Below are 10,903 nucleotides of genomic sequence, written 5' to 3'. Positions count from 1 at the left end.
GAAACCTGTTGCATATTAAGATTCTTTTGAGATAATTTAATGCATTTTGAAAATCGTTGGCATTGTTACAGATATGTTTGATGCGAAAAATTTTAGAAAATACAATATTTTTGAAAACATTTTCGGCGATATTTGAATTGTGATTGATTAGAAAATTGGCTTTGAAATTAAAGTCTTTTCTTTTGGCATGGATACCAGTTAAGAACATATTGTTAGCAATGTTTATTTTTAAGTCAAGGAAATCAGCTTGAGTATTGTTGTGATTAGTTATTTTAAGATTTAATGTACTCCTTCTGCATCTATTTTATGTATTTTTATATTGACTGAAACTTTGCTTTTATCTTCAACTTGAGAAAAACATTCGTTTTGGTTTTATCTTTTGATTTTTGAATTCAATGGTACTACAGCAGAACGTCGGAGGATCGAGCATCTATTTAGGCTATGGAGGCCAAGGAATGCATATATATATATGATATTATTCTTATATTTAATATTTCACACTTAAAATTGTCCTCTGTTCTTGGTTATCTGTCACGGAGCAGGTGTTCGAAGACCCGTCCCTACTTTCCACTCCTCTCCGATGCCGTGATTCCCAGTTGCAGCTGTCCTTTTCAGCCAATCGCAATTAATTAATCCATCTGCCACTCACGTACGCCTACACTTTTATATGAATCCTTTATCAAGATATACGCTATGTACGCACTCTCACTACAGACACTATGGAATAAAGTCATGTTCGCTTGCTGCTCCTCATATCGCTTCGCTTTTTGCTTTTGGCCTACTGCATTTCAATTATTAAAATGTCCTGATGGGGCATGTTAGTCGGCAAGATAATGCCTGCGAGAAAGACGACGGAAATCCATAGAAGAAAAAAAAACTTTGTAGTTTTTTTTTTTTCGTCGTTATTTTTGAGCGATAAAGAAACAGAAACGAAGATGTGATGTGAGCTACAACTAATCGTGTCTTCCGTCCTTGAATCTTTTCCTTCTCATCATGTATGCTGGGAAACAAACTTCTAATTTTTCCCAGTTTTGAAAGCTTGAATAACTTTACATTTCCATTGATTCAAAAACGCTCGTTGAAGTTCATGTAAATCCCTCATCAGACCTGCTCACGACGAGACTTTCCAGCTCATCGAATTGTGGTCATCACCTGTTGCTGTTGCCACCTTACTGTATATCGATCGTCCGTTGCTCATGCTTCATCTGCCGTTGCTATGTGCCAGTCTACAAATGCACATCGTGGAAGATTCTAGTCGAAGAACTTTCCATCTGACCTCACTTTGAGATGAAGAAAGATTTCATGAAACACATTGAAGGATGGAGGTAAGTGTGTGAGGTGTAAACACAGATATATTTGTGTGTATGATTAAAAACATTGGGCATAATACTAAATATATTTTTTGAAAATTTTTCACGTACTAAAAAATGCCTAGAGGCAAGCGAAAGCAGTCTGACCCAGAGGCTGTTTCTAACAGAAGAAATGATTTCGTCATTCATTGGCCTTCCTCCTCTCCGCAGTCAAAACTCCGACTAAGATTCAATTTGATCCTAGTACAGGGATGTCAAAGTATTGAACTTTTTCGCATACTATGAAAAAGTAGAAACAAATGATAAAGTCAGAGTGGAGAAACTTCCACAGTATTTGAAAAATGGGGCATTTACTGTGTTAAGTAAATAATTGCCTTGATATCAGTGACTATTCCTATAAGAAAAATATTTTCATTGGTAAACGCCGGAAACGGTGACATTCACTGATTGCTACATGCGCCAATCTAAAAGAATACTTCCAGATAAAGGTCGACATCGGTAGGAAGTTACAGCTGACATACATCTTGATTATTTCCCGATTACCAGACGGACGACCAGAAAATTGGAGACCCTTTCTAGTTATAATACCACCTACAAGTACATGTGAGTGGCTTGTAAATGCTTTCAAATTGAACATACCGAATCCACCACAACAACAAAGAGCAACTCATACCTTTGGTATTGTACGACAAATCAGACTCTTTAAACTTCATTGAAATATATTGAAACATCACTTTTAATAAAGTTTAAAAAGTTTCAAATTAAATATATTGAATTTAAAACTCTTTTTGAAGGTTAAAAACTCAAAATATTGCTTTGGAGAGATTCCCTCTGTGTACTTTTGAAACCTTAAATTAGCCTCTGCGCTCCTTCCCTCAGAATCCACGTGGAGGAAGTTTAAAACCTTGAAAGCGCCGTAACCTGAAGTCCAAGACAGGCGGGCGAATTTTTTTTTTCATGAAGTCCAATGGCCAATATTCTTATCTCTCCGAGATGGGACGAGAATCTCCGACGATTCTCGCAGTAGTCCTAACGGGTAAACCCAACAGAGCCCGGGCTTCCAGGAAAATAGAGAGCCCTATATTATTGGAGAATTTTACTTATTCTGAGATGATTTTTTTTTTCATTTAACTATGAATTTTCACATCCATACTTAAATTATTTCCTCATTAAATATGACATTTCATTGATTTGTCAATTACTTTTTTCATCAATTCTGAAATTATTTCCTCATCAAATATTAATTTTCATGCTTCTGCAATTACTTTTTCATTTTATATAAACAATAATTTTCTCTCTCTCTCATTAATTCTCAAATTATTTTCTCACCAAATATGAATTTTAATAAATCATGATTTTGCTCCTTTTAAAAAGCATATTGTTCCCCCGTGGGACGTGAGAACGACGTTGGGAAAAACGGGTTTACAGTGTCTACTTTATAACACCACGCACAGCCTATAAATCGTGGGAAACGAAACTACAGTGTTTGAAATGAATCAGATGATTTAATGAAAGATTAGGTTTTAACGTCAAAATGCCTTTTCGAATGAGACATAAAATGCTTAATCACTTTCTCTTCGCATATGTTTAGGACGTAAGTAATGTTCAGTATAACATTTGATGCTTTTCTTAAAGGTCGTATGTCCGTATATCATCTCGATATACAGCACCTGTACAGTATACAAAAAAAATCGTATTACGTTTGCTGAGTTAGTGGTACCGGTCCCCTTACGTGGAATTGGCAATCGATTGCATTCGCACTACTTACATACATCTCTCTCAGGAAGAAACAGTAACGACAAAAACGTATTCTGTCGCTTCGTCACGAAATGTGATTATTATTTTTGTACAAAAAACATCAATTGGAAAGACTCTATTAATAACTGTGAACAAATAGCTTTGTGAAGCGCTGCACGTGCTCCGCGTGTCTGGGAAATGACTTTTACTTGATCGGAATCGGTTTCTATATTACTGCAATAACAAAAGTACACTTGAACGTACCAAGCAATGCCGTCAGGGAAATGCTAAAGACTTTTAGTGGATTCATGAAATGATTTCGTTTATATATTTACACTTTATTTACAATGGCTAATATTTACATAATACAAACGGGAATGCTGGTAGAGAAAAATGTGGCCCGTGCACGGCGAGACACAGACACGCGCGTCGGTGAGTAGGACAACATCAACAACAAAAACCAAGCAGAGTCAGACGCCTCTGACTCCCGATTTTCTGTTGCGTTGCCACGAGCAGAAAATAGAATAATTATTATACAAGCTGCGAAGATACGCCAGCGCCATCGTGCGGGCAGCACCACAGTACGCCCCCTCGCAGTCCGAAGGACGAGGAAAGAAGAGAAAAAAAATTATATTTTAAAAGTCACGTGCTTCGATGAACGTAGACGGTTTTCCCAAATATTTTTGCTGGTCGTTGTCTTTTTCAGGATGCTTTTCGGAACGATGGAGGAAGTTTTTGGCACTGATGCATCTGTCTTTTTGTTGGTTGGCTGAGGCACACTGCCGGTGAGCAGAAAGGTAGGTTTTAACCTGTCGACCGATACCATGGAAGGTTTTCCTTTTATGAGAAGGCTAAATGTCTTCTCACCACGTTTCAGCACTTCATACGGTCCGTTGTAAGGCTATGCGCAAATTGAGTCGCGTGCAGCGTTCGCGGGTGGGCGGGACCTGAGTGCGATGACGTCAACACGCCCCACGCGTAGCGAGGGGATGCGCATATTGGTACGCGTTCCCAGTGCACGAGCGTTTTAGAAAAGAAACAATTTCGGAGGACTGGACCTTGTCATTTGGGAGGCTCCCGGAGCCTGGATTATTGGTAATTAAAGTTGACATTAATGAAGACAACATTAATTAAAAAGAAAATACGAAATGCGCTGAAAAATATACATTAAAATACCGTGTATAAAAACGTGAACACAAAATTAGGATTGATGACAATTCAAAATTAGATAATAATTAAAAAACTATTCAAAATTCAGATGTTTCTGATGAATTTTTCCTTAAAAATACTAAAGGTACATAAATTAATGAAAACCTTACATTAATTAATCGAAATTAAAAATGAATAAAAATTAAGGTAAATTTAGGAGGGATAAAAATTTTAATGAAAATTAAAGGTTTATGAAAATTAATGAAAATATATAAAATTCAAGAAAATTCAAAATTTAGAATGAATCATACAATAAACTTAAAGATTATTGTATGATTATTAACAGAAATTAACAGAAATTGGATCAATGAATATTCCGAAATTAATGGAATTTTTCCGAAATTAATCCCATAAAGAATGAAAATTTGGAACTTTTGAAAAGTTAAAACAAATGAAACGATTGATCATAATTTAAAATTAATAAATAATTCCAAAACTGCTGGGAATTCATATTTAATGGAAAAATAGATTAGTGAAACACCAGAATTAGTGAAATTAATAATTACATTTCAAATTTAATGAAAAATTATTCCTCTATCGATCGATAAAATATAATTAATGAATATTCGGAATTAAAGCCGAATTCAGAAATTTAATGGAAAATATTTCGTAGGCTATTAAAAAAACAAGAGTAGATTTTTTTCCCTAAAAATTAATAAAAACTCAGAATTAATGACAATTTTTTCAAATGTGCAAATGTCTCCTATTTCTTGACAAACTAAGCAAGAACGATTGTTGATTCTTACATTTCGGAGGGAAATACTATGTGTGAGGAGACATTGTGCTGTTCATTCTTCGTGTATGGGCACAATGATTTTTTGTACTTTATAGCGATTAACAAATGTATACAAAGGTTTTTAACATTTCACTGTTTTGCGGAGATGAATTTTTGGGAAAAGAGAAAATTCAACTGCCTTTGCGGGGAATCGAACCCACGTCCTTTCACTTTCAGGGTGAACGCCATGGACCACTAAACTACAAAGGCACGAATCTCTCAATCTTTACTTGGAGCTCGTATGCACTATATATACACACACAGTCGAATCCCGTTTTAATGAATACCGATATAGCGAAAATCTCGTTTTAACGAACACGTTCCTCATCCCCCAGATAAGTTTATATACGAACAACGCAAAAAAAAACAGGAATTCCTGTATAACGAAATTTCATTATAACGAAGTGATTTCTCCGGTCTCTTGGAGAGTTCGTTATATATATATATATATATATATTACAACTATTAAATTGGTTAAATGAGAGTTCAGTTTGGATTAAACAGAATATTTTTGCTTCGTCAGATCGAAATGTAAGTTTTTTGATTTCCAATAACAATGCTATTTGAATATGTTATTAAGATTGAATGGAAATTAATTAGAATCACCGTTTTGATACTATATAGTAAAAAAATTGAATAATTTCTCTCCACAAATTCTTAAGATTCGGAAAGTCCAAAGCATGTCTCCAAAAAGGGGATGTCATTCAAGAATTTCTCGCTCGAAACTTTTTTCCCTTTTGTTAAAAATTTATTTTTTCACACATAAAAGAATCTCGTTAGGGGGCATTTTATGTTGTTTCGTCTTGGAAAAATTTTTTTGGATTGTGTTTTTTGACGTAACATATGGCGGAAATCTGTCAAGGGCATGTCCGACCGTAAAAGTGAGATACTTTGGCAAATGATGCGTTAAATTAATTCTTGAAGGACTTCTCAATAGTTATCGTGGAAGTTTCTCTCCTCCTACAATAAATAACCTTCAACATTATTCACGCTCAGGAACAATTTTTTGTTTTAACAGAAAATTAATTCATACATCGGGGCCAGGTTCAGTTTGTATACCACTATTATGTACTTTGAAATTTGAGATTTTTGAATGTTCAATGTTTGAGTAACTAGTGAAAAATGCTTGCTCAAAGTCTTGATTTACTTCGAATGGAAATGACAAGGCAATTCAATTCACCTTCTAAAACCCGCAAGGACATTGCTGTTGTGATCGCAGTCATTTCAAAAACCATCTCATGAAAGGGGAAAAATCCATAAATACAGTACACCCCACTGAATGTGATCACATCAGGACTCTGAGTTTGTGATAGCCATTACTGATTGATAACTATAACGGAAAAAAATCCTGGTTGTAAGAACGATGATCATATGTTCGTTTTGGTTGAACGGGACGAATAGACAACTCCGTTTTTTTCCCACAACAGTTTTCAAAATGTTAAATCTTGAATTTTTTTCAATTGTTTCAAAACAAGATATTCTCCCCGCCCCCCCTCTATATAAGCTAAAATTATTACATTTTTAATTCAGAAATTGTGAGGAGTTAGAATGAAACTGTCTAATGTTCATTACGAATTACGGAACTTTTTATAACGTACGGTAAGAACTTCATACATCCCTAGTGAAAGTCTTCCGGTTGTGGTGGTCGAGTGGTTATAGTGACGGTCTCGCGATGCGAGGATCCGGGTTCGAACCCCACAGGGGTGGTCGACTGAAGTTGCTTTTCTGTGGTTCCCAACTTCAAGGCGCAAATGCGAGCCGATCTCCCCGTTAAAAAGTCTCGCCACAGAGAGCAACAGTCCTACAACGGTAAATCATTCAACCATAACACTTCACTCATAGTTAGTAAAACTGGGGGCAGATGACAGCACTACACATAACAAGCATTACACAGAAACAAACTATACGTCAGGTTGCACTACACGTACACGCACATTCCCGCATTTACCGATTCGTTGGGGGGTGTAGCAGTAGTAGGTAGGGCCTCAAAATAAATGGCCCCGAGCCATATAAAAAAATGGCTCGGGGATCCATGATGTTCTTAAGTCAGCCACCTCGTTGGGCAATTTGCCTGTTGTGGCGTTGTATTTGTATTGTATTTAGTGAAAGTCTTCCGGCCGATGAACTGTTAATGCAGTCAGTTGAAAGAAACTGACCAAGAACTGAAGAAAGGGAATTTTTTATTTACCTTAGACATGACTTCACTATATGAAAGCCATCGCAAAAAGCTGAGCAGAAAGTACATGGATCATAGTGGTTATTACGACACGATTATAAGACATTGTGAACGGAGAGTATAGGAAATTTTTGTCAATTAGGGAGCCTTCTGACCACCTACATAATCTTGTAGTTTATATATAATGACAATAATATGGGGGGGGGGTGGGTTCAGGATAGTCTGGATCAACCTTAGCTTCATAAGGGGGAAAAAACTTACACGAAAAAAATTGATAACAAACGAAATCCTGATAACTCTTACCGAATTTTTTCCCATGTCGCTATTGGTGCATTCGTACTTAGCGAAAGTGGTAACAATACCCAAATGATAATATTATCCGTAATTTTAGTAAGCAGCATCGTCGGACTACAATTTAGAAGATTCTTTTGTGTGTCTCGAATGGTGTTATCTCGAACATTTCTTTGGAAAAACGGAGGAAATTTCCTCCGGAGGAATCTACGGATACCTTTTTTAAAAATTTAGCAAAGAAGAAAAACAAACAATAAAGCTAAAGGCTACATAACTACTTCAATAACATACTAATCATAATTGTCGTCGTGCTTCGATTATTTTGCACGCACAAGAGGGCTGAAGAGAATTTTGACGCCAATCGTGTTGGCGAAACTCAGCCACAAATTCACCTTCTAAGCGTTCTAAAGGATTACTTTCTATTATTCCCCAGTTTATTAGCAGCTTTAAGTATAAGCTTATGGCAACAAATTTGGATTATTTCTATTTGACGAATCGGCGATAAATCCGGTAACCTTGTCCTAACCGAACCGCAATTTAGAAAAAGGAAGAAGGGAAAAGGGAAATATATTATATAAAAGGAAAACATTATAGATAAATAGATAAGATGGGTTGATGGGTTTTTTTTTTCGTCTACTCTCACCCTACGTGCTTTTTTTTCGCTCTCACATCTATATAGCAGAAAGATACATCGTATGTGAGAAAAGAAAACCACTAAGAGGAGTATAGAAAAAACGGGGGTGCACAAAAGACACCTGCGATTCATAGGGTTACAATGAAGCTTCGCGATGGTGAGGCGAGAGAGAAAAGAAAACACAGAGAACTGAACTGAATTTATTTCATTTGCGTTTGGACGAAATATTTAGTCCGTATTATTATATCATGAAGTGCTTAACTAAGCTGTAGAACTTGAGTCGAGCGTGTTTTATAGATTGAGCGTCTTGCAGCATAATGAAAACATTACGAAAAAAAGGAGAAACAGTATGAAAATAAATAAATTTATGAACATATTTTGTCAGCAAGTTCCAATATCCTACGTGTAGGCAAAACGCTACGCAGGGGTGTTCAACCTTTCAGACATTGCGGGACAAAAAAAAAGAATTTCCATAGCAATTAGGGCCAACAAGTGATATTGCGGTATCTGGACTAACACAGTGGGGGTCTTAATGGCTCAATGGGCCTCAGGCAACACCTTCTATATAAAAATGTCCTCTCCACTTGTTAATACAAGATTCATTGAAAGACTGGTTATTTCTGTCTTTCAATGAATCTTGTATTGGACGTGGAGAGGACATTTCTATATGCATGTGGCCATCTGGTGGCCTATGTCATTCACCAGCGACTAGTTGATTGCTGCAGCCGTCCATCTACGGAGACTTTCAACATATATATATATATATATATATACGCTCCAAGGTTGAAATATTATATCTGCTTCCATAGCTTAGATGGTAGAGCACTCGTCCGGCAAGCGAGAGACCGGGGTGCGGGTCCCCGTGGGGGCAGTGACGAATTTTCTTCCTTGTAATCTTCATCTCCACAAATAACCAGTCTTTCAATGAATCTTGTAACACATTCTATAGCAGGAAACCTCCTTTGACGTCAGTGAAGCCGCTTTCTGCAGTAGCCATTGGATAAAGCAGGCCGACGCGTATGCGGAATATTTACCTTTCTTTTCATTATATCCTATGACTATAGGTGAAATGGACGATTTCAGTGACGTCACGAGCTTCGCGCGGAGGCTTTCTTTGTTGCCGCTGTGGTGGTCGAGTGGTTATAATGCCGGACTCGTGATGCGAGGATCCGGGTTCGAACCCCACAGTGGTGGTCGGCTGAAGTTGGTTTTCTGTGGTTCCCAACTTCAAGGCGCAAATGCGAGCCGATCTCCCCGTTAAAAAGTCTCGCCACAGAGAGCAACAGTCCTACAACGGTAAATCATTCAACCATAACACTTCACTCATAGTTAGAAAAACTGGGGGCAGATACAGCACTACACATAACAAGCATTACACCGAAACAAACTTTACGTCAGGTTGCACTACACGTACACGCACATTCCCGCATGTACCGGTTCGTTGGGGGGGGGCTCCGCGGAGGGGGGGGGTGCATGTGTGGTGTAGCAGTAGTAGGTAGGGACTCCAAAAAAAAATAATGGCTCGGGGATCCATAATGTCTTAAGTCAGCCACCTCGTTGGGCAATTTGCCTGTTGTGGCGTTGTATTTGTATTTGTATTTGTATAGAAGATGTTGGCTCAGGGCTACGAGTCGATCAGGGTGCCGTATATTATTCGACAATTTTATTTATTCTGAAATTATTTGCCCTCATTATCACAGAAAAGATTTATTTCTTATGGAACGGGGCGATCGGTAAACAAAGTTCCAGATAAACGAGAGTCGATATATCGGGGCTTCTATAATATTTGCCTTTACTTTGTTTCCATTTCGCAAGTTAGTTTCATGAATATTCGTCAAAAGATTTCTATTTTCGTTAAACATGCAATTATTCACTTCAATTCATGCTTTCGGAGGGAAATTTAAGTGGGATGACACATATATTTATCTCAGAAATTTTTAGAACAAAGAAGTGGCGTACAATGCTTACGCTGATATACGATGCATTTTTACAAGTCACGCCGCTGAACGTGGTCACATTGGACTCGGTGTTTCTGGTAACAATAACCGAATGATAACTTTTGCAATCGCGATGACCATACATCTCGATTGGGACGCATGGTATAGTATTGGCATTATGGGACAACCCTGTGTTTGTTTCCCTCATAATTGGTTGCATCATGTTCAACAAACGTTCAAAATGTTCAAATCACGTTAAATTTTTAAAAATTCTATTCTAAAAGGGGACCTTTTTTCTTTGAGTTAAAATCCTGCATTTTTGTTATTCAGCCATTGTTTTGTGGGTGCGCTTCATAGATACCTTAAGAGAGTCTTTCGTAGAAAAAGAAAAAAAAATTGAATCAGCTGATCAAGAATTGACGAAATGAGCTTTTTTGTCGTCATACAACTGCCCTCACAAAAAGAAGGCTATTGCGATAGCAGCTCCTCGCGTACATGGATTACACCGAATACTGCGGACTGATTACGATCTTAAGTAAGGAAATATTTGTCAACAAGGGAGGTGGGGGACAACACCTTATAGAGTCTTGCAGCCCGATAACAATAACTTACGGGGAAAAAAAGTTTCGTTGAACTTCTTTAGAAAGCGCAAAAAAAAAAAACCTTTCGATTAAAAAAAAATTATAACATTATCCGAAGTCACGATAACTATAAAAGAATTTTTACCAGTGTCCCGTATTTTGCACAAGTAATAATAAAACCCGAATAATAACATTATCCGGGATTCTAATAAGCAACGTCGACTGCATTTTAATAAAAGCATTCATTTGAATT

General features: G+C 37.1%; 1 non-coding gene across 1 annotated transcript; it reads right to left on the bottom strand.

The window, feature by feature from the left end:
- Window positions 1-5,167: 5,167 nt before the first annotated feature.
- Window positions 5,168-5,241, bottom strand: TRNAS-UGA (transfer RNA serine (anticodon UGA)). Its single transcript has one exon. It is a non-coding gene; the product is annotated as a tRNA-Ser (tRNA).
- Window positions 5,242-10,903: the final 5,662 nt, after the last annotated feature.

The sequence above is a fragment of the Pholcus phalangioides genome, unplaced genomic scaffold (genome assembly GCF_987345545.1).
Source record: "Pholcus phalangioides strain wild (caught in Gottingen) unplaced genomic scaffold, Ppha-v1.0 ptg000003l_1, whole genome shotgun sequence".
NCBI classification, from domain to species: Eukaryota; Metazoa; Arthropoda; class Arachnida; order Araneae; family Pholcidae; genus Pholcus; species Pholcus phalangioides.
This window is presented reverse-complemented; position numbering and strand designations above follow the sequence as displayed.